This window comes from Triturus cristatus, chromosome 10 (genome assembly GCF_964204655.1).
Source record: "Triturus cristatus chromosome 10, aTriCri1.1, whole genome shotgun sequence".
Classification (NCBI taxonomy): Eukaryota; Metazoa; Chordata; class Amphibia; order Caudata; family Salamandridae; genus Triturus; species Triturus cristatus.
The window spans coordinates 833777808-833799664 of NC_140593.1; the positions used below are offsets into that span (position 1 = coordinate 833777808).

The 21857-nt window shown below is 49.4% G+C and overlaps 1 protein-coding gene across 1 annotated transcript in view; it reads right to left on the reverse strand.

The window, feature by feature from the left end:
- NLRC3 (NLR family CARD domain containing 3) overlaps positions 1–21223 on the reverse strand; it is an 820465-nt gene extending 799242 nt beyond the window's left edge. The window contains exon 1 of the mRNA XM_085630169.1: positions 20668–21223. The gene's annotated coding sequence lies outside the window, so the exon portion shown is untranslated. The remainder of the gene's footprint in view (positions 1–20667) is intronic.
- Positions 21224–21857: the final 634 nt, after the last annotated feature.

Consider the following 21857-nt stretch of genomic DNA (forward strand, 5'->3'; position numbering starts at 1 on the left):
GTCCAGGGAAGACATGGCTTGGCAGTTCGGGCTGGACTGTTCCCATGAGGCACAGGGTCAGACTGATTTGCATATGGCCATGTCTGAACTGGGGTGGCAGAGTGGGCTAAAGAACGGTGATGGATTAAACCCAGATCAGTTGACTGGGGGTGAGTGCTTGCAATGTTCAACACTCTGTCCATCATTTCCTTTGGTTTTGCTTTGTTTGCCATAAGTTGGCAGGGTATGCTCAGACGTGAGTCCCTTGCTCACTCTGCCACTGGATTCAAGCAAGCCTGGCTGAAGACGGCTGAAATGCCAGAAACCGGTCCTAGGAAGCTTGTTTCCGGTCCAGGGAAGACATGGCTTGGCAGTTCGGGCTGGACTGTTCCCATGAGGCACAGGGTCAGACTGATTTGCATATGGCCATGTCTGAACTGGGGTGGCAGAGTGGGCTAAAGAACGGTGATGGATTAAACCCAGATCAGTTGACTGGGGGTGAGTGCTTGCAATGTTCAACACTCCGTCCATCATTTCCTTTGGTTTTTGCTTTGTTTGCCATAAGTTGGCAGGGTATGCTCAGACGTGAGTCCCTTGCTCACTTTGCCACTGGATTCAAGCAAGCCTGGCTGAAGACGGCTGAAATGCCAGAAACCGGTCCTAGGAAGCTTGTTTCCGGTCCAGGGAAGACATGGCTTGGCAGTTCGGGCTGGACTGTTCCCATGAGGCACAGGGTCAGACTGATTTGCATATGGCCATGTCTGAACTGGGGTGGCAGAGTGGGCTAAAGAACGGTGATGGATTAAACCCAGATCAGTTGACTGGGGGTGAGTGCTTGCAATGTTCAACACTCCGTCCATCATTTCCTTTGGTTTTACTCTCCGAAGGATGACTGGTGAGGTGGGGCTGCTTGACATGTAACGCGCCTGCTGGGATTTGCACGGTGGATGTGACGACCCCCACCCGAGGTTGCAGGGACTCAGCTGGTTTTAGAGGCACCGCAGGGACCACATCGCTGGCAGACATGGGGGACCACGGATGGTGTTACTCGCGCTCAGTGAGCTATTGGAGGACAGGCCCTGTATTGTCTGGAGTGTGGGGAGGCCCCATAACGGAGCCTGGAGGTGAAGGAGCTTACCCCCTTGAGACCCTACTGTTTCACCAGACAGACAGACATGCTGTTCTACCCATGTGGAGGAGGTGAATCTCGCTTGGTAGGAGACCCACCTGCCACATATTGGTGCTAGCTGCGAGATCTGCGGGGTGAGCAGTGCCCACGGTGGTGCAATGCATGCGAACAGTCTAACGCCTGGACAGTGAGCCAGGGAAGTGCAGTGCCAGGGGCCCCCCAATCTCCCCGGCAGTGAACCTAGCGGAGTGTATGCACCGCTGTCCTGGAATGCTGGTACGGGGGGAGCGGATGTTATTTCTGCCTGCTGTGATTCGTAGGCGGGCTGAGGCTGCTGCCATCCCCGCCGCGCCAACCGAGGAAAGTTGGGCCCGCAGATAGGGAGGTGAGAGACGTCTACATAATTGAATCCTATGGCCAGACTGCGCTGGGAGGTGTGCCACTAAGGAGGGCCTGTACAGCTTGAGGCGGCAGTAGTACCCCAAGCTTTGGGAGACAGGTGGTGGTGAAGACGCAGTTGCCGGTGGGGTGGCCCATTTGCACTCCCCTTGGATTGAGTTGTGGCCACGGGGGTAAACCCTCGCTCCTGGGCAGACCCACATTCTTGAATAGGACAGAGGTGGCCTGTAGGTGGCGGCGACAGGTAAGGGAGGCCTGATACGTCACACGCAACGGCAGATTGCCTATTCCCTTGTCGGACAGGTGGAAGAATCAAAGGGCTGCACGCAAAGGACCTCTTGGGTGCTCCTGCAATTGCGGGAAATTGACACGGTTGGTGTGGATTGGTGCTATATAGTGGGGTACCCTCCTGGCCCGCTAATACCTGATCAACAACGAATCGGAGGGAGAAGTTAAGGCAGCAGCCGGACTATAGGGTCACCACCATGGCCAGAAACAAAGAACCAAAAACAACCAAACAGGGGAGGCTGGACCGCTTCACGACAATTCTATCGGCCCCATCGGAAGCACAGGGAAGTTCTACTCCTCGCCCCGACACGGATGTAATATTACAAGCGATCCAGGCTACACATGAAAGCATGGAAACCAAAATTGCCGAAGTACGAACGGAGGTCTCCTTTCTGCGTCAAGATCTGAGGAAGGTCGTGGAAAGAGTGACGGAGGTTGAACAACGAGCCTCAGACCTGGAGGATCACTCGCGGACCAAAACCACAGAAGTGGCCGGTTTATTAGAGACTGTGAAGGAAGTGGCTTGGCGGGTTGACGACGCGGAAAACAGGCCCCGTAGGAACAACCTGCGATTCGTAGGCCTTCCAGAGAATGCAGAACGAACGGATCCGGCCCAGTTCCTCCTCACCTTCATCACACATACTTTCCCGGAGGCACAATTCTCCTCATGCTTCGTCATTGAACGGGCACACAGAATGCCTGGAGTCCGACCGCAACCAGGAGCCCCACCCCGGCCACTGATAGCTAGATTCCTAAACTATCAGGACCGAGATTTAATACTTCAAGAGTTCCGGAAGAAGGGCGAGGTAAAATATGAAAATACGAAGGTGATGGTGTTCCCTGACTACTCCAGGGACGTGCAAAAAAAACGCCGCACCTTTGACCCAGTGAAGGTGAAACTCCGAGCTCTTGGTATCCAATACATGCTTCTGTTTCCAGCTAAACTAAAGGTTATTTTTCAAGACAAGACTCATTTTGTCCAGACACCAGAGCAGGCATGGTCATGGATTGAAGAAAGACCTCAGTTGAGACGGGCGACCCCTTTCAATGGCCGACAAACAGCGGGGCCTGGACTGGGGCCCGAGCAAGGAAAGGCGACGGAGACGACAGCCCAGGCGCCGGACTCAGGGTATGACTACGCCGGGGAGATCCCTACGTCTCAAGGGCCAGAGCAACGTCAACACGGATACGGATGATGATACTGCCCTTGAGTACCTGTCAAAAACCTCGCAGAGGTCAAGTGGAGATGAGAACTCTGAACAAGCAGGAACCTGCAGATCCGCGGTCGAAGACGGCACGCACCTCCTTCTGGAACAGATCCAACACGTGGAGGCGTCAGGCTCGGACCCTCCTTGCTATAACCCTCAAGTCCAGCAGTCGAATGGCAGAGATGAAGAGAAAGGTTGAACTGGGGCCGGCCGCCCTCTGGGGGACGATGTGGGCTTCCCGAGGTTTGGAGGACTCAAGCCACTTTTTGAGTAGAGGGAGGCACACAGTGAACTGTCCCTTGGTGTTCGAAAGTTAAGTGGGTAGGGGGACTACAGACCTCGAGGTGGTCTACCTGCACCAGTGTTGTCCTGTTGACCAGTTAAGGGGTGACGGGAGTGCCTGCAGAGTGTGGGGTGGGGGGTACGATGGGGGTAGCCTGTTATTTGGGATTTAGAGTTTGGGGTAAGAGGGGGGATTGTTTTGTTTTACAGAATTACACGAGTAATGACATTGAGGCAGGGTGGCATAGCGATGGAAAGGCAAATACTGTGATACTCCGAAATAGACAGCGGTGGGGAAGGGGCAAAGGGATCGCTGACATGTCAGACATGATACACCACTGGGATGGCTACATCTAATTCAGAAATGTACTCGATCCTCTCCTGGAACGTGAATGGGACGGGAAGCAAGGTTAAGAGGGGACTAGTGGCTGCGTACTTCAAAAGGTTGAAACCCGATGTCATCCTCCTGCAAGACACGCATTTGAAGGGTACTAAATGTGGGTTTCCAGGCAGGGGGGCCTATAGACTTATGGCACATGCGGTATTCTCCACAGGGGTGAGGGGAGTGGCAATACTTCTTAGGAAAAACCCACCCTTCAGAGTGGAACGCACTTGGGCAGACCCCAATGGCATGTATGTGGCGATTAAAGGGGCATGGAAGAGGAGGCACATCACGTTTATCAGCAAATATGCACCAACTAAGCTCCAAAAGCAAACAATGGACAATCTCACAGCAATTCTCTTAGAAGCTGGGTCAGACACGCACATTATAGGGGACGACTTTAATGATGTTATGGACCCCACGACGGACCGCACGACTGTCCAACCTGGAAATCCTAGGGAGACACCACTTAAACGGTTTACAGATACCCTGGCGCTTGTAGATATATGGCACCGACACCATCCTCAGTCTAGAGCCTACTCATTTTATTCAGGGGCACACAAGGCCTTTTTGCGGATTGATTACATATTTGCTCCGGTGGGGGAACTTGGGAGATCCACAAAGTAGAGTACCTGGCTAGGGGCCTCTCGGATCACTCACCCTTGTGGCTTACGGTGGGTACCCATGCACACCGACAGAAGGGAGAGTGGAAACTGAGTCCGTGGGAACTTATGGACCCTCAGGTCGCTAGGGAGCTCAGGGTGGATACGGAGTTGTATTTTAAGGAAAATCTGGGGTCGGTGGACTCGGCTATCACCCTGTGGGAGGCCTACAAGCTAAGAGATAGGGCACAAAATATTATAGCACGTAAGAAACGGAAAGAACATGAGGAAATCACGGGGCTGGAATCCCAGTTGATGCAGCTCGAGTCACAGGCAAGCGCGTGCAGTGACCCCTCGCTGCTAGGCAGTCTACAACTCCTCAGACAGTAATACTTTTCATTGGCCAAGCACGAGGCACAAACTGCGATACAAGCCATGTACCGACGCATATACGATGTCGGTGACAAGACGGGTAGGTTACTCGCATGGCTTAGTAAGAAAGAGCTCGACAGTAGGTGGGTTGAACAGCTACAAACAGAGGATGGTCAGACTCACTTGACCCCTACCGCAATAGCTGATGCCTTTGCAGACTATTATGAGGCCTTTTACACACGGCGTCACCTGGACGAAATTTCCCACATACAAACATATCTTCGTGATATACAGCTCCCCAAACTAGTAGACGCTGAGTCCAAGATGTTGGATGACAAAATCACAGCAGAAGAACTCGTGTTGGCGATTGGCCAAATGAAAGCAGGAAAGGCGCCAGGGCCTAACGGGCTACCTCCGGAGTTCTTTAAGCAACATGCAGCACTTTTTGGCCCGCATCTTCTCCAACTATATCTGGAGGCGCATGAGGCGGGCAGCCTCCCCAGAGACTTGCGGACGGCCACAATTGTAGTAATCCCCAAAAAGGACAGGTCACCGCAAGAGTGTAGCTCATATCGCCCAATCTCTCTCATTAATATGGAGACAAAGATATTGGCCAGAATTTTAGCAAACAGGCTAGTCGTAGTCATCACCAGCCTCATTCACCAGGACCAATCCGGCTTTATGCCCAAACGATCGACAAGGCTTAATCTGAGGAGGTTGCACAAATGGTTAGAAGAGGTTGACGGTAGAGAGGATCCCCACTTGGTCCTCTCTCTCGATGCTGAAAAGGCATTCAATACTGTCCATTGGCCCTTCCTTATGTCTGTACTGGAGGAATTTGGAATCGGTTCGATATTTAGACGCTGGATCACTGTGCTTTATGAGAGACCAGTGGCCAGGGTCAGAGTTAATGGGGCGGTGTCACGGGAATTCCCAATAGGTAGAGGAACCCGACAGGGTTGCCCCTTGTCACCCCTGCTCTTCGCCATGGTGTTGGAGCCCCTCGCCTGTGTGATCCGAATGCACCCGGACATCACGGGGTTTAGGAGTAAAGGATATGCAGAGACGGATGAACGCATATCTTTATATGCGGATGACATCCTGATGTACGTTACAAACCCAGAGAGGACGCTCCCCTCAATTATGGCTAGCTGCGAGACCTATGGCTTTCATGCTGGGTACAAAATTAATTGGGAGAAATCGTACATATATCCAGTAGGTAAGAGTAAAGACCAGGCTCTTGGCCACAGTCGCCTTCAGTTGGCCCGGGAGGGTTTCAAGTACTTAGGGATCTATGTTACTACCAAAACAGCAAGGGCGTTGGAACATAATCTCTACAGGGTGCTCAGGGAGTTCCGAGCGGACGTCGACAGGTGGGGGTCTCTGCCGCTAACGTTGTTGGGCAGGACAGCGCTGTATAAAATGATAGTGTTCCCCAAATTTCTTTATGTATTGCAGAATACCTACCAGTTCATACCAGTCGAAGCGTTCAATAAAATTGATGATCAGTTGCGCAGATTTATCTGGGAGGGGAAGCCGCCCAGGATAGCATTGGCGACACTGCAACGTAACCAATACAGCGGCGGTATCTCGCTGCCTGACCTTCGGGCGTATTACCGGGCATCCCACCTAATCGTTGTGAATGAGTGGCAGCATGCAGAGATAGATCATCCCACATACGTACTTGGACACATGCAGTTTGTCCAGCGCCCATACACATATTATTTATATGGAGGGAAGGGGGCAGCTCGACTCCTGACGGCGTCACGGATTGTTATAACAGCCTGGAAGCAGGTGGAGCGACAAATGAAGTGGGATGGCCGGATCACTAGGGAAACCCCTCTTTGGGTCGGCAACCGGCTTCAGGAAATTAAAAAACTCCGAGGCTTCCAACAATGGGACCTACTGGGCATTTCGCAACTCAAAGATATCATACATCGTAAAGAACTGGTCACATTCTCACACCTACAGGCTGAATATGATATGAGCAAGACTCAATACCACAAATACTTGCAGCTGACCCATGCCTGGCGAGCACAGCGCCTAGACACTAATGACATTCCAGAATATGCGCCATTGGAGGGGCGATTACTAATGGGGGAAATTGCGGAGAAAGCGGTTTCATAGACCTATAGGACGATAATTAACAACAAGCCGGACACTATGCAGAAGTTGCGGGGGAAATGGGAAGCAGAGTTAGGTGAGATGGACAACTTAGATTGGGAAATGGCACTGATGCACCCATGTGAGGTGACTATTAAATCCAGGCTCTGACTGATACAATTTAAATACCTGGACAGAGCATATTTTGATAGGGCGCGACTACATCGTATAGGGAGAGCGGAAACACCGGACTGTTTGAGATGTGGAGTGTCGCAGGGTAAATTTTTTCACACAGTGTGGGACTGCCCGAAGTTCCAACAGTATGGGGCCAACATGCTGGGAAGTTTGGGTACGGTCCTAGGAGACACGATACCACTCAGTCCGCAGTTCATATTGCTGGGGATATCCACTGACATTGATCTCCCTAAACCAAAGTTAACCTTACTTCAGTTGGGATTGGTGGTTGCGAAACGTTACTTGGCCAAGGCATGGGGGGCTGTGGTGACTCCGTCACTGACGGAGTGGGAAAAAAGTATGGATATGTATATGCTGGGGGAAAAGACGACATACAAAGCATGGGGTTGCCCCAAAAATTTCTGGAAAATATGGAAGCCATGGTTGACACACTATGGATTGTCGCTCTCTAATTCACAGTGATCTCTAGTGAAGGACTTGTGTGTTATGCAGCTGAAAGATGCTCCCAACAAATGTGTAAGATTCTAGAACAGTTACTTGATCACCCGCCACTTTTGTTTTTGTATGATGCCGATGTCTCGCTGAGGGTGCCACTGTGTGCTGCTATTATTCAATGTCTTTGTAATGTATTAAAGAAAATGTTAATAAATACATTTTTACAAAAAATATATATACTTATAGGTTCAGGTTGCCCACCTCACTGGTCCACTGCCTCAGGACCACACAAATCTAATACACTTAGAAGCACACAGAGCGGCAACACAAATATTACAAAAATGCACAAATGCACAGTGGGTGAATCAATCCGGACTCTTCAGTGATATACGGTATATTCTTTTTTAATGGCGTAAGATGATCGAACAAAGCAGCCAAAATATAGCCAACGCGTTTCGCCCTAATGGGGCTTCCTCAGGGCAATAATCTAAATCCTCCAATATTATAATGATCATTGACGTACCACGGTCACTATTTCTTACACTTTGCACCAATACGTAATCTTTCTTCAGTTCCCAGTAGTTGTCACGGAAAGTCCTCAATTTATCCCACACTTAATGTCAGCAGTCCACAATTGCTTAAAACACATAAAATCCTCAATCTATGTGGCGAAATCCAGGTTCAAATTTCTCATGTTCACTATGATAGGTGACACTTCAAACATTGAGAGTTACTTCATATTTGGCCCCAGTAAGACGCCGTGCCTCTCGACCCGCCGCCAGCCTTCGAACATCCAACGGAGATCCATTGATTATTGCTCTGAGGAAGCCCCATTGGGGCGAAACGCGTTGGCTGTATTTTGGCTGCTTTGTTCGATCATCTTACGCCATTAAAAAAGAATATACCCTATATCACTGAAGAGTCCGGATTGATTCACCCACTGTGCATTTGTGCATTTTTGTAATATTTGTGTTGCCTCTCTGTGTGCTTTTTAAGTGTACAAGGTTCAAGGCAAGGGACACAGAACACCCGGGGCTTCTGGTGGAGCTGGTGAGGCACCGGGCCATAGCGGACACCTGGGGGAGCAGAAACCTGTGTATGTGGCTGCATGAGAGCACATGTGAGCAAAAAGGGGCGGGAGAAGAGAGAATCCCCTCACAACACGGTGTGAGGCCACAGCTTCCCACCCTGCACTAGCACCCCTCTTTGTCTGGTGAAGGTGGCACTCTGGTGTAAATTCTAGAAGAATGACCCATTGTTCTAACTTCCTGTTTTCTTTGGGGTTTTTTTTGTTGTTTTTTTTCTTTACTCAACTGGGAAATCCCGGACTGTTTGGACGAAGGAACATTTCCGGACAAGGAAAAGAGACCAGTCATCAAGAACAAGACCCACTAAGAGACTAAATTAGACTTATTACCTTTTTATTTTGATCTTTGAAAAATCCTTGAACTGTAATAAAATGATGTACTATACACTAGCACAGTGTGTCCTGTCAATCCCTCCACTACCACACTTCTATTTTAGAGACTGAGTCCAAAGGTAAAATTGTCCAACAGGGCCGAACCTGGTTTTTATATCCAATCTGCGCTCAATCTGGGTTGGCCTTAACTTACTTCTAGGGACCGGTTAAGCACAACCAAATGACTGCAAATGGACTTCGCTCTTTTTGGCACCATTTTTATATTTAACTTTAAAACTTCATAAGTCTAGTTCCCCTTATTGGATTTTTACAGTTTTTGTATCTTTTTTTTTTTTTTTTTTTTTAATGAACTCTATTTTTCTAAATTGGTTTGGGAATTTTCTTATGTTGTTTTTCACTGTATTACTGTTGTTTTGGTACTGCAAACATACTTTACACATTGCCTCTAAATTAAGCCTGTCTGCTCTGTGTCGTAGTTATCAAGGTGCTGTACCCAGGTTAATTTAGTGACGTTGAGGGTTAACCCTCACAAGTGTTGTGGTTATTACTCAAGGTGGGTATTCATTCAACCCCTCAGCCAAAACTCCAGTTTCCCAAACCAACGGTCTTGCATAATCCCGCTCTTCCCAGGGGCCTATAAAAATGGAACAGGTGAGATTGGTAGCTCTGGAGTTTGTTAAAGGTGACGTATTGATCTGCTGTTTGCTGAAGTCCCGCCTCTGATGCCAACACCTAAGCAAGAACAGATAGTTTGGGGCGCACTGCATTGCCCCAGCCAGGCCCTTTGTTTAGCCAATGGGGTGCACAGCAAAGAACATGAAAAGCTGTCCTGGGTGTTATGGGTTTGGCCTGAGTGTGAAGGAGGCAATGTGCAGTTAATTTGAGAGAAACGGGGGTGGGTGTAGGGTGTAGTCAACTGTCACGCATTGTGCCCAGACCTTTCCATGCATGGCCAAATGCCTTGCAAAATGCGTTCTGTGCACCAGTAATTTTGGTGATGACATCTCTGTGCTTTCTAACTTTCACAGCAGAATCACTACAAAGATAGTTCAGTCATGTTCAGTTCCTATTAGGTGTGCAGTTTGATAGTTTAGTTATCAATGATTTTGCTGGATTTCTTCTCATTCACATATTTCATATCAAATATTATGTGAAGGTTTTGTGCAGCTGCCCTCAAAGGTTTATGTCCTAAACTAATGGTACAAGCCTATGTAATGTGCAGATAACTTGGAAGGAATGATGAAAGTGTGTAGGGTCTGACTGAGACCAATACCCACTCCCCATTGTGCATTACAAAGGCTGCTCATAAAGGGCGCCTTGGACTCATGATTTTGGACATGTTGCTGTTTTGTAAGTTTTGCATATGGAGCATGCCATACTATCAGGCCTTATGCTCATGTGCACATAAACCCACTGAGCAAGATCTTTGCCTTTGGCGAGGCCCTGTACTGAGCTCCCATGTTGAAATATCATACTTTGCACAGCCTTCGCTCTTGCACACAAGTGGGTTGGCACAGAGCCTGGCCATTCATTCACCAGGCTATGCATCAACCCCCATGTGCTTCGGGTTGAGTGAAGTCTGGATACCGATTTTGTTTTTTGTTTGTTTTTTTGAAATATATGTTTTTTAGCATTTTGTATCATTCAATAACAATACAATCAAAAGCAAGCACTTACATAAGACACACTACGGCACAGCTTCTGTTGGTGAAGTCTGGATACCGATGGTGATGTCATCAATGATGTCAACAGTGATGTAATATGTGATGTCACCTGCGATATCATCAATGATTTTATTTGTGATGTTACCTTTAACATCTAGAACGAGCTAGGGCAAATGTAGGAAATTATGAGGTAGAGGCACAATGTGATTTGCGGGAGAAATTTGTGGGTAAACTGTATTGGAGGAGCGCAGAGTAATGCGCTTCAGTGAAGTGCTGGTTGTCATACCTGAAGGGAACATTATGTGATGTGTCTCACTGGAGTACTGGTTGTTGCGAATGTGGTGTGAAATCTGGGACTGTGCATCAGAAGGGCACTGTGTTGTACACACAAGGTGCATGCACATGGCTGTGTGTATTACAGAACAGGTAATGTGCCAAGGCGGGACCAAACGTAGATGTTGGTTAAAGGGTAACTTCAAACAGGCCCGAAGATGTACTATCTCAAGCATGAACAACTCATCCATTCCATTTTTTCTTTGCATTCTGGGAATTGGAGCAATATTCAATTATAAATGAAGGAATGCAAGTAGTACAATAAAAATATATATATATATCGGCTGGATAATCTACTGACACGACACCCGACACTTTGGAAGATAAAAAATTGAAATCTTGCTTTCTAATGCATTGCAGTGTTTTGTTTTTAGGGTCAGGGATCTAACCGTTGCATAAGATTGTATTAAATATGGTGTGTTTTATACAGGCACAGATATACACATGAAACATTCATGGGCACACATTCAAACATACACAATTCACATACAAGAATGGTTACACACCTGCATAAGATTGTGTTGAATATGGTGTGTTTTATACAGGCACAGATATACACATGAAACATTCATGGGCACACATTCAAACATACACAATTCACATACAAGAATGGTTACACACCTGCATAGGCGCAAAGGGCCTTATGTTTTCTACAACATCTTTAGACAGTCCTGTTTTTTTGTACACTGTTTGGCATAATGGCCCTTTTAACCCTTCGCTTATTTCGTTCAAGAAAAACCTAAAGCCCCAGAATGCAGTAATTTGTTGCTGGGAAAAAAAAGAACTGGCTTAGGATGTCACATGTGGAATGGCCTACTTGGTAGAATGGATCGACAGAAAATAAAAAAGAAACATTTGCAATGCAATAGAGCTCGTATTTTCGACACATTGAGCTATTGGCACTGTAAATGTCAATAGCTTAAATTCTTGCAAATGCGAGACCTATTGAATTTCAAATATTGTTTCTTTCCAAGCGCCTCATACTGCGTTTGCACTTAGTCGAGGACACGCCCCTTTCTCTAGACGTGCCATGTCTAAAGAAAGGGGCATGGCCTCTATTAAGTTCAAGCGCGGCATGGGGCGCTTGGAAACAACTCACAAAAAAATATTTGTAAAGCAATAGGTGTCGCATTTGCGAGAGTTTAAGCTACTGTCATTTACAATGCCAATAGCTCAAACTCTCCTAAATACGAGACCTACTGCATTGCAAAGAAGCGGACGCCATGGTCACGACTGCTTGGAAAGTGAAAGTGCGCATGGAGCACTGAATATTAGGAAAGCACGTCGTGCTTGCAGTAGGGCAAAACCCATTAAAGAAAATAGTGCCTAAACAGTAAATAACACAAACGGCCTAACATCTGCAGTAAAAGGGATAGTCCTTATGGGAGGTTAGGAATGAAGACAAGGCGGTACTTAGGACGTACTAACAAGCCGATTACCGAATCAGAAGCCAGCATTTACAAAGGACAAAGACACAAGCCAATGAAAAATATGGGCGGAGCTTCAAGTGCTTACTCTAATACAGGATGCCTAGCAGAGCAGCTCAGGCTCGACTTAAAATATACATTCCCTCTTTATGACTTGCCTACAATATGAACAAGAAAAGTGTTGAAAGTATTAATTTCCATTACTTTGTTGTACCCTGCTCCTCTCAAATATTTTCAAAGACTGAGTTTAAATCATAAAGCTTCCTTAGTTCTACTTCTTTTAACCCCCCTGTTTGAGAACCTTCAAATTTGTCAACAGGCTTATAGACCTGGTTTCATGGGCTGGGGCGAGGGGGTGTTTCTTTATTCACCTCAATCTTCGTCCACCACGGACTCGCCACTGCTTAATTAATATTTGAATAACAAATTCAAATATTAATTATATTAATATATAATTTCCCCGCCACCGCCACCGCCGCTTTTCCCCGCCCCTTTTTCGATTCTGTACCCTCCCCGCTCCCGCCTCCCAGCTGCTTCGCCCACCCGCGCACTTGGCCTTAAATGGCGACCGTGCGACGCAGGTGAGTGTGACCCACTTGTGGGACACCCCCGCGCCACACGGCCACCAGCTGCTGCGTGTGCCCCTTTCCTGCCCTCTGCCTCGCTGCTGCCTCGTTTGCCGGTTGCCGGCTGCCTCCGCTGCGGTTGTTTTTGCTCTTGTTTTGTCGATAATTTGTGCCTGTTTTGTTTTAATTTCATTTTGCCCTTGTTTTGTCGATAATTTGTGCCTGTTTTGTTTTATTTCATTTTCCCCGTGTTTTGGTTTTCCTTCCTTGTTGTCCGCCTACCTCGCCGCCCTCCGCCCTCCCTTCCCGCCACCGCCGCTTTTCCCCGCCCCTTTTTCGATTCTGTACCCTCCCCGCTCCCGCCTCCCAGCTGCTCCGCCCACCCGCGCACTTCGCCTTAAATGGCGACCGTGCGAACGCGCAGCGGTCACGCGCAGCGGGCGCGCCGATTGTGCGCCGAAGGCGCGCCAAAGGCAAGCCCGTCTGCGCCCGTCCGCGCCCAGTGCCAGGACCCCTGGCCCACGAGGACCCCGACCGACCCGCCTGACGTACTCCGCCGCCACCCTCACCGCTCTCAACACCGGCCGACTCCCAGAATGCCATCAAGCCACTCCACGACGTACCCACGGACCTTTCAGCTGCCACGCCTGCAAGTTCACCTGCATCCGGACCAGCCTCGCACCAGCACCCGCCAAGTCGAACACCAGCAGCACCCACCTCAAGTGCATCCTGCTCAACACCCGCTCCGTCCACAGACACGCCATCGAACTCTGGAACTTCCTAGACGCCACAGCCCCTGACGTTGCCTTCCTCACGGAGACCTGGATGAACGCCTCTTCAGCTCCCGACATCGCCATCGCCATCCCAGAGGGCTACAAGATCGTCCGGAGGGACCGAAACGCCAACCAGATGGGAGGAGGCATCGCCATCATCCACAGGAGCACCATCCATCTCACGACCAGCACCGACAACACCCTGACCAGCGCCGAACACCTGCATTTCCAGATCCACACCAACACCACCCTCAGAGGCACCCTGATCTACCGACCCCCTGGACCACGCACGCAATTCAGCGAGGACATCGCCGACTTCGTCAGCCCGCATGCCCTCCCCTCCGCTGACTACATCCTCCTGGGAGACCTCAACTTCCATCTGGAGAACAACAACGACCGCAACACCAGCACCCTGCTCGACAACCTCGCCAACCTGGGACTCAAGCAACTGGTGTCCACCCCCACACACCTCGCCGGACACACACTCGACGCAGTCTTCTCTTCCAGCACAGACATCGACTTCAGCCACGCCACAGAGCTTCAATGGACGGACCACAGCTGCGTCCACTTCACCTTCAAGAGAACGACGACCCACCAACACCAGCAACAGGCCGCCCGCAGAAGCTGGAACAAGATCACAGCAGACCAGCTCACCACCTCCCTGAGCCAGCACCCACCTGCCAGCTCAGCGAACCCCAGCCAGGCCGCCGACAACCTCACGAAGTGGATCAGCAACTGCGCGGACGAACTCGCCCCACTGAGGACCCCGCCTAGCAGACCCGGCAGCAAGAAGGCCCCATGGTTCACCGACGAACTCAAGAGCTCCAAGAAGAACTGCCGAGCCCTCGAGAAAGTCTGGAGAAGGGAACCGACACCGGACAACAGGACCTCCTTCAAACTTGCCACCCGGAAACACCACCAGCTGATCCGCGCCGCCAAGAAAACAGCATTCAAGGACCGGTTGGACAACAACGCACACAACTGCAAGGAACTCTTCAACATCGTGAAAGAGCTTTCCAACCCCAGCGCAGGAAACAACGACATCACCCCATCGCAAGACCTCTGCAACTCCCTCGCTTCATACTTCCACAACAAGATCGCGGACATGCACAACAGCTTCAACAACCAACCAACGCACACCATGACCGAGCAACCACCCCCCACCACCACCCTCCACGCCTGGACCCCGATCAGCACCGAAGACACCATCCGCACGATGAACTCCATCCACTCCGGATCACCGACCGACCCCTGCCCTCACCACGTCTTCAACAAGGCCGACGCTGTCATCGCACCCCACCTGCGAGACATCATCAACACATCCTTCGACACCACCATCTTCCCTGAGAGCTGGAAACACGCCGAACTCAGCGCTCTACTCAAGAAACCAACAGCGGACCCCACCGACCTCAAGAATTACCGCCCCATCTCGCTCCTCCCGTTTCCAGCCAAAGTCATCGAGAAGACCGTCAACAAGCAGATGGCCGCCTTCCTCGAGACGAACGGTTCCCTCGACCCCTCACAGTCCGGCTTCCGAGCCAACCACAGCACCGAGACCGCCCTCATCGCCGCCACCGATGACATCCGAGCCCTGATGGACAATGGAGAAACAGCGGCCCTCATCCTCCTAGACCTCTCCGCGGCATTCAACACGGTCTGCCACCGCACCCTAGTACGGCGCCTCAGCAACATCGGAATCCAGGACAAGGCGCTGGAATGGATCGTCTCCTTCCTCGACGGAAGAACACAGAGAGTCCGCCTACCACCGTACAAGTCAGAGGCCTCCGAAGTCATCTGCGGCGTCCCCCAAGGATCATCTCTGAGCCCCACCCTCTTCAACGTCTACATGAGCCCCCTCGCGGCCATCGTACGCAAACACAACCTCAGCATAATCTCCTACACCGACGACACCCAGCTGATCCTCTCCCTGACCAACGACCCCGCCGCCGCCAGAGCCAACCTGCACGAAGGGATGAAAGAGGTAGCCGAGTGGATGACGACCAGCCGCCTGAAACTGAACTCGGACAAGACGGAGGTCCTCATCCTGGGCTCCTCACCCTCCGCCTGGGACGACTCCTGGTGGCCTCCCGCCCTGGGCACCGCACCCAAACCGACAGACCATGCACGCAACCTGGGCTTCATCCTGGACCCCTCCCTCTCCATGACCAGGCAAGTCAACAACGTCTCCTCGGCGTGCTTCAACATCCTACGCATGCTACAGAAGATCTTCTGGTGGATCCCCACCGAGACCAGGAAGACCGTCACCCAGGCCCTCGTCACCAGCCGACTGGACTACGGCAACGCCCTCTACGCCGGTAACACCGCCAAGCTCCAGAAGAGACTCCAGCGGATCCAGAACGCCTCAGCCAGACTCATCCTCGACATCCCACGAACCAGCCACATCTCCGGACATCTGAGAGACCTTCACTGGCTCCCCGTCAACAAAAGAATCACCTTCCGCCTCCTCACCCACGCACACAAAGCCCTACACGACCAAGGCCCGAGCTACCTCAACAGCCGAGTCAACTTCTACGCTCCCAAACGCCACCTCCGATCAGCCAACCACGCCCTCGCCGCCGTCCCCCGCATCCGAAGAGCGACTACAGGAGGAAGGTCCTTCTCCTACCTGGCCGCCAAGACCTGGAACTCCCTCCCTCCCGACCTGCGCCTGACCCAAGACCACCTCTCCTTCAGGAAGAAGCTGAAGACCTGGCTGTTCGAGCAGTAGCTGCACCCCCCCCCCCCCCCCCCCAGCGCCTTGAGACCCTACGGGTATGTAGCGCGCTTTATAAGTGTCACTGATTGATTGATTGATTGATAGTATTAATAATAATAATAAAGCGGAGTGTACAAAGTATTTTTTTTTTAGGTGGAGCCTGCCTCTGACGCAGCCAGTAGCATAGCAAGGAAGTCATGGGCCCTGGTGCAAGCAAGGAAAATGCCACCTTATACTGCTGTTGGGGTAGTCAAAAACAGCAATTACCATAGTTCAATGGGCCCCTAAGAGTTCTAAGTCCCGGTGCCAATGAACCTGCTGTACAGATGGTATCATGGGCGTAGGAAGTGTGGGGGACGCGGGGGATATATCCCCCCATATTTTGGAGTGGGGGGGGACACGGGGGACGAGGGTGGGGGGGACGAGGGGACAAAGGAATTTCCCCTCTTCCTTCTGTTATCGCAGGGCTATTAGCACGCGAAAGCGCTACCTAATGGCCCTGCACTTGACCTGCCTGGAGTCAGAGGCCACCCGCCCTCTGCCTTTTGTTATGCTGCAGGAAGGCTCAGCCGTTCTGGGAAGGGCAGAGAACGGAGAAAAAATAAACGCTGTCTCTTTTCCTTCATGGCAAGGACCGTGTCCACTACAGCTGATCTGCCTCTGGCGGCTGCCCTCCTCTCTATATTCCTCCATCTCTTTCTGTCTCGCTCCTGCTTACGTGCTGATTTCAAGAGGCAGCTCTTAAGGTACTCTCTCTTGCCTCTCCTTTTCTTTATTTGTTCCCCTGTGAAATTGATCCAAAAAAGGCTGAACACTTTGGCTGTAAATGTCCTCATTTTCTGACCGTTTTCTATTGAAAAGAAAAACCTCGGAATGGAGAGAAAAAATAGTTAAATACCTAAATAAAGCAATACAGAGTGGACAGCAGACAGGCCAGACTGTTATTTACACCCACACACATTAGCGCCACTTTACAGAGTTTGCCAGTGAAAGCGCTACTTTCTTTTTATCTTCTTTCTTTGAACAACATTGTTTTCCCAGGGTGGGTAAGTGTGCCATTCCTAAAGGGACTGCAATACCTGGTTGATGGGTAGAGTGGAAACGTTTAATATGATCGTTTTCAACTTTTTAATTATTTTAGCTTATAAAATGCGGCTCTGTGTTTGGAGATGTGGTCTTTTTTAAACCAAACTGCATACATTTTGAAAGGATATAAGCAATGGACATTGAAAGGGGTCCCTTCCTGGTCCTGTAGCCATGTCTTGAACTTTTCAGGCAAAATCACTTACTGATTTCTGAATAATGAGTTTAAAACCGTTAAGTTAACCATGTTTTTTTCTGATTACAGTTCACATGCTTTGCTTATTCTTGCATTCCCTATGAGTGTTTGCTTTTTCCAGGGTGTTATTCATTTTTTTTCAGGCAGCATTTTACTGTTGTCTAGTGCATAATTTGAATTTAGTCGCAGCACAATTGAGTTGTGCTGAAGGCAGTGCGAGTTTCTCTGAGTGGGGCAGTATGGTGTTCAGTGTGGGAGAGAATGTGGCACTCTGGCCAGAGCTGCTGAATTTGGAACTGGAGAACCATGTTCAGACATTCATGACCAGTTCACCATACCACACTCCTGACAGAGCTTATTCCGATGCTACACCTTAGAAGGCCCGATAGACCTTAGAAGCCCAGGTGTCTTAGCACCCGCAGGTGGACCTGTCCACCACAATCCATACTGCAGTTCACTTCCAGTCTTACGGGCAGGCATATGAAGAAGCACATCCTAGATCGACAGTGAATCTGTCACTGAGGTCACAAGACCCTTGAGGCCAGTCCACCTCACCCATTGGTACCTCCATTGGCCTTTTTCCAGCACTAGCAGTGCAACTTTCCTGGGGTTGTCAATGTAGGATTTGCATGCACACCAAACTTAGGGGGTGATTATAATGGCAGTGGGACCGCCATGTCACCCCCGTCGGTGGCGGTCCCACCGCCATTGGTGACTGCATCACAGCCCGCCATATTACAATGGCGGGTGGTTACCTGGCGGTCGGAAAGACCAACCACCACGCACCCGACAGACTTCTTGAGCACGCCGGTGTGGTGGAGGGGCTCGTGGTTCCTACAATGCTGGTGGTGCCTACCATGCACCGCAGCAGGGATTACGATGTCCCTTACCCGCCAGCTTATCAATGGCGGTTCACCCGCCATGGAAATGCTGGCGAAAGGGACATTGGGGGCCCGTAGCAGGCCCCTTTACCCCTGGCCCTCAGACATGGGTCCTGGGGGGCATCTATGATGCCCCACAACATATCACTGCACCATGTGGCAGGCACCAATATATTTATCATGTTCCTTTTTTTTTTTACTTTGCGGCGGATGATGCAGCCAGCAGCACCTGCTGCAATGTAAAAGATAGGCACTGCGAACACCGTAGTGGCAGTCGCATTGTAATGCCTATCGTGGGGCCTCCACCTTGAAGGCCAGCGGTCCCATTCCCCGATTCGATGGCGGTGGTGGTACTGAAGTCCGACTGCCATCGTAGTCAGCCCCTAAGTTTGCATTTTATGAATATGATTCAGCGGGAAATAAATTGATGTTTGCAATTTAATTGACTTTGGTTGGCCTCTTATCTATGAGATTTCCCTGTTGAATGTGCCTTTAAATTATACATTTTTGGTTGTATGAATTGATTGCATACTACACTCTCCTACAGGTATTAATTTGAGTGTCATTAGGAGTATCTGGGACCAATTGTTTTCTTAGGAATTGTTTTCTTTACTAACCTTTGCAAAGGGCCCTAAACTTCACAGCAACACAAGTCACATTTCTTTTAGTAATTTGGGATCCGTTTGAGCTACACAATTGTTTTGGAGGAAATCGTTAGATTATGCAGCAGATGATGTATTATGTGGCAAATATGATACAGCCATAGTTAAGTGGAAAACCTTTTTCCACTTAATTTTGCCCCAACATTGTAGTTGATCAATTTGTAAGTTCCCCAAACCCAAAAATCGAGTTTGGGCACAATTTGCATTTTAAAAACAGCCCTATAACACAGGGCTACTTTTAAACTGACCTCAGGCTTCAGCAGTGCACACATGCAAGCGCAGAAAGGGCTGCTGGCCTCTAAACTGCCATGCCTTATTATATTCTAGGAACTTAAAAGTAGTTCTAATCCCCCTGCCCTATTATGTACTAGGGCCTTATAGGAGAGGTCATGCCAATCATAGGGGTACCATAACCCATAGTGCACCCTAGTGTACATAGGTGTTTTCCCTGTATTTTTAAGTGCCTCTTTCAGAATAGCACTGGCTGTTTGGGCAGAGGCCAGGGTCAGTCAGTCAGGTACCACCAGTACCAGTCAGCAAAAAGTTGGGGAGTGCCCAGGGCGGCTTTGCAACACAGGAGAAACACAAACTCAGAATGTAAAACATAACACCATGGTTGGGGGTTCTCTTCAATAATCAGAATTGATTTCTATCCTAATGAATTCATTTTCCAACATCAGGATAGGGAAAGACTGGGGAAAAATCATAACGTTCTAATCTATACATTGAAGTTTTTATGCAGCTCTTTGATGACGGTTAATAGCTCACTGTTCAATGTTAGGATTTTAACTTATAAACTTCAAATACCAAAAGAATATCTCAGACAAAAGCAGTAACTCACTGACCTATTGAATTAAAACTTTCACTAGACAAGCCTTCGATCTCTCTCAAAAAAAGAACATTAATCACCAAAGTTATCTTCACATTTTTATTGTTGCCTCAAAATTGCTGGAGACCAGGAATGCAGCAGCAGGTACTTTTCAAACCCTAATGCACTTGCAAACACGACGCCCCCACCCTAAGTCAGCGGCCTTTGTTTGCTTTGTGCATTAAGATGCAAGATTCATATATATGTTTTTTTTAAACATTTGGTCTCATTACTATATGAATGTAAATAACAATAAAGCATACATGCAAACTGTGACTACATGCCTGCTTTTCTCAATATTTCACTTCGAAAGTATGCGATTGTATTTGTTTAACGGGCGGTGATTTGTATAAGGTCACTGGAAAGTGCACAAGGTTGTCCCTGTCCCCCCCAGAATTTTAGTGTCTCCTACGCCCCTGGATGGTATCTGCGCCCCTGGACTCGGCAGAATGAGAGGATGCGTTTCTTCTACTACCCAAATCTTCCTCTCTTTCTTACTCTTGATGTTTTCATTCGTGCGATCTTCCTATCGTCAATGTTTTCCTATCATTCTCATGCTCCTTTCTCCCTTTTCTGACAGAAATTGCTCTATCTTGCTCCCAATTAGCATGACAAATAAATGTCGGTCCCCAAAACTGAGTGCAAATGCCCGCCACCTGCAGCCGCAACCACCGACACACAGCACCGAAACTCGCCTCACTTACTTTAAAATGTGAAACTTGGAAGTGCAGGTAAGCAGCGCCTCCATGGTACGCACCACAGCTTCCAGTCACATGGCGACGGCGGGGTCGAGAGCTTGGCCTGCCAGCGCGGTGGCCTCAAACCTAGACAGAGAACCAGGCGCTCTACTGACACAAATATAAGTGGAGCAACGGTTCCTGTCAGGTCGACCCCGACTCCTCTGGCTTCAAATCCGGGATGACGTCAAAGAGCGAAGAACAAGGAACTCAAAAGGTGCGTCGAAAACAGCAGCCGCGCGGTACGTCAAAGTCACTCTCGTCCAGCCCCACTGCGACGTACAGCTGAATAACCGCCACTGAAGAGTAACGCGGGCCCCAACCGTTCGGAGGTGGAGGGCATACAGCCCAAGGCCACTCAATATATTGGAGATATGAGAGACTCGGGGGCTTCTTGCCACGTTCTCTAGGTGGGCACCATCGTGTTGCGTGCTTCGACTAAGCCACCAATGTTTCCCAAATGATTTAATTTCCCGTTACACTTTCGCCCCTCCTTTGTGCTGTTCTGAGACTAGAGAGCAGCAAAGTCTAACCCTCCCTCCCCAACCCTCAGCCATCTCACCTCTTCCTGTGCGAGGCTCCGTCGAGCGACTCTCTTCCTTCCTGTCAGGTTATGCTGCTGTCAGACCCCTGAGCCGGAGTATCTATTTATTTATCCAAATAAATTCAAAAACACGGCGTCTCACGTGTTCTGGAGTATCCTCCTCAGATTTATCGTTACTTTTTAAGGGGATCTGAATTGAATCTCCGGTCTCGGAATTTATTTGGATAGCCCATTGCAGTTTTCTAGGGCTCTGGGGTCTCCGAGAAAGTCATACTGTTCGGGACCTGGGCGGTTTTGGATGATACATTTCTATTGACCGTATTGTCACATTTCTCATCTATAGCTCGCCATTACGTTTTTGCCCTGAAGAAGTCTGAGGGTGATTCCACGCTAAGACGAAACATGTGTTGGCTAGGACCTGTGTTGGTTGAAGTGTGCTTTAAAGAAATAAAGAAGACAAAGAGGAACTCTTGAGACTACTTTTGTTTTGGACTGTGCCTATCACTGCGAACATTTATTGCACACTACTACGAAGGGGTTTGGGGGGAGGGGGTTCTCCCCTAAGAAAATTATTGACAAAATATCAAAAAGGGTGCATCATTCAACACATTTT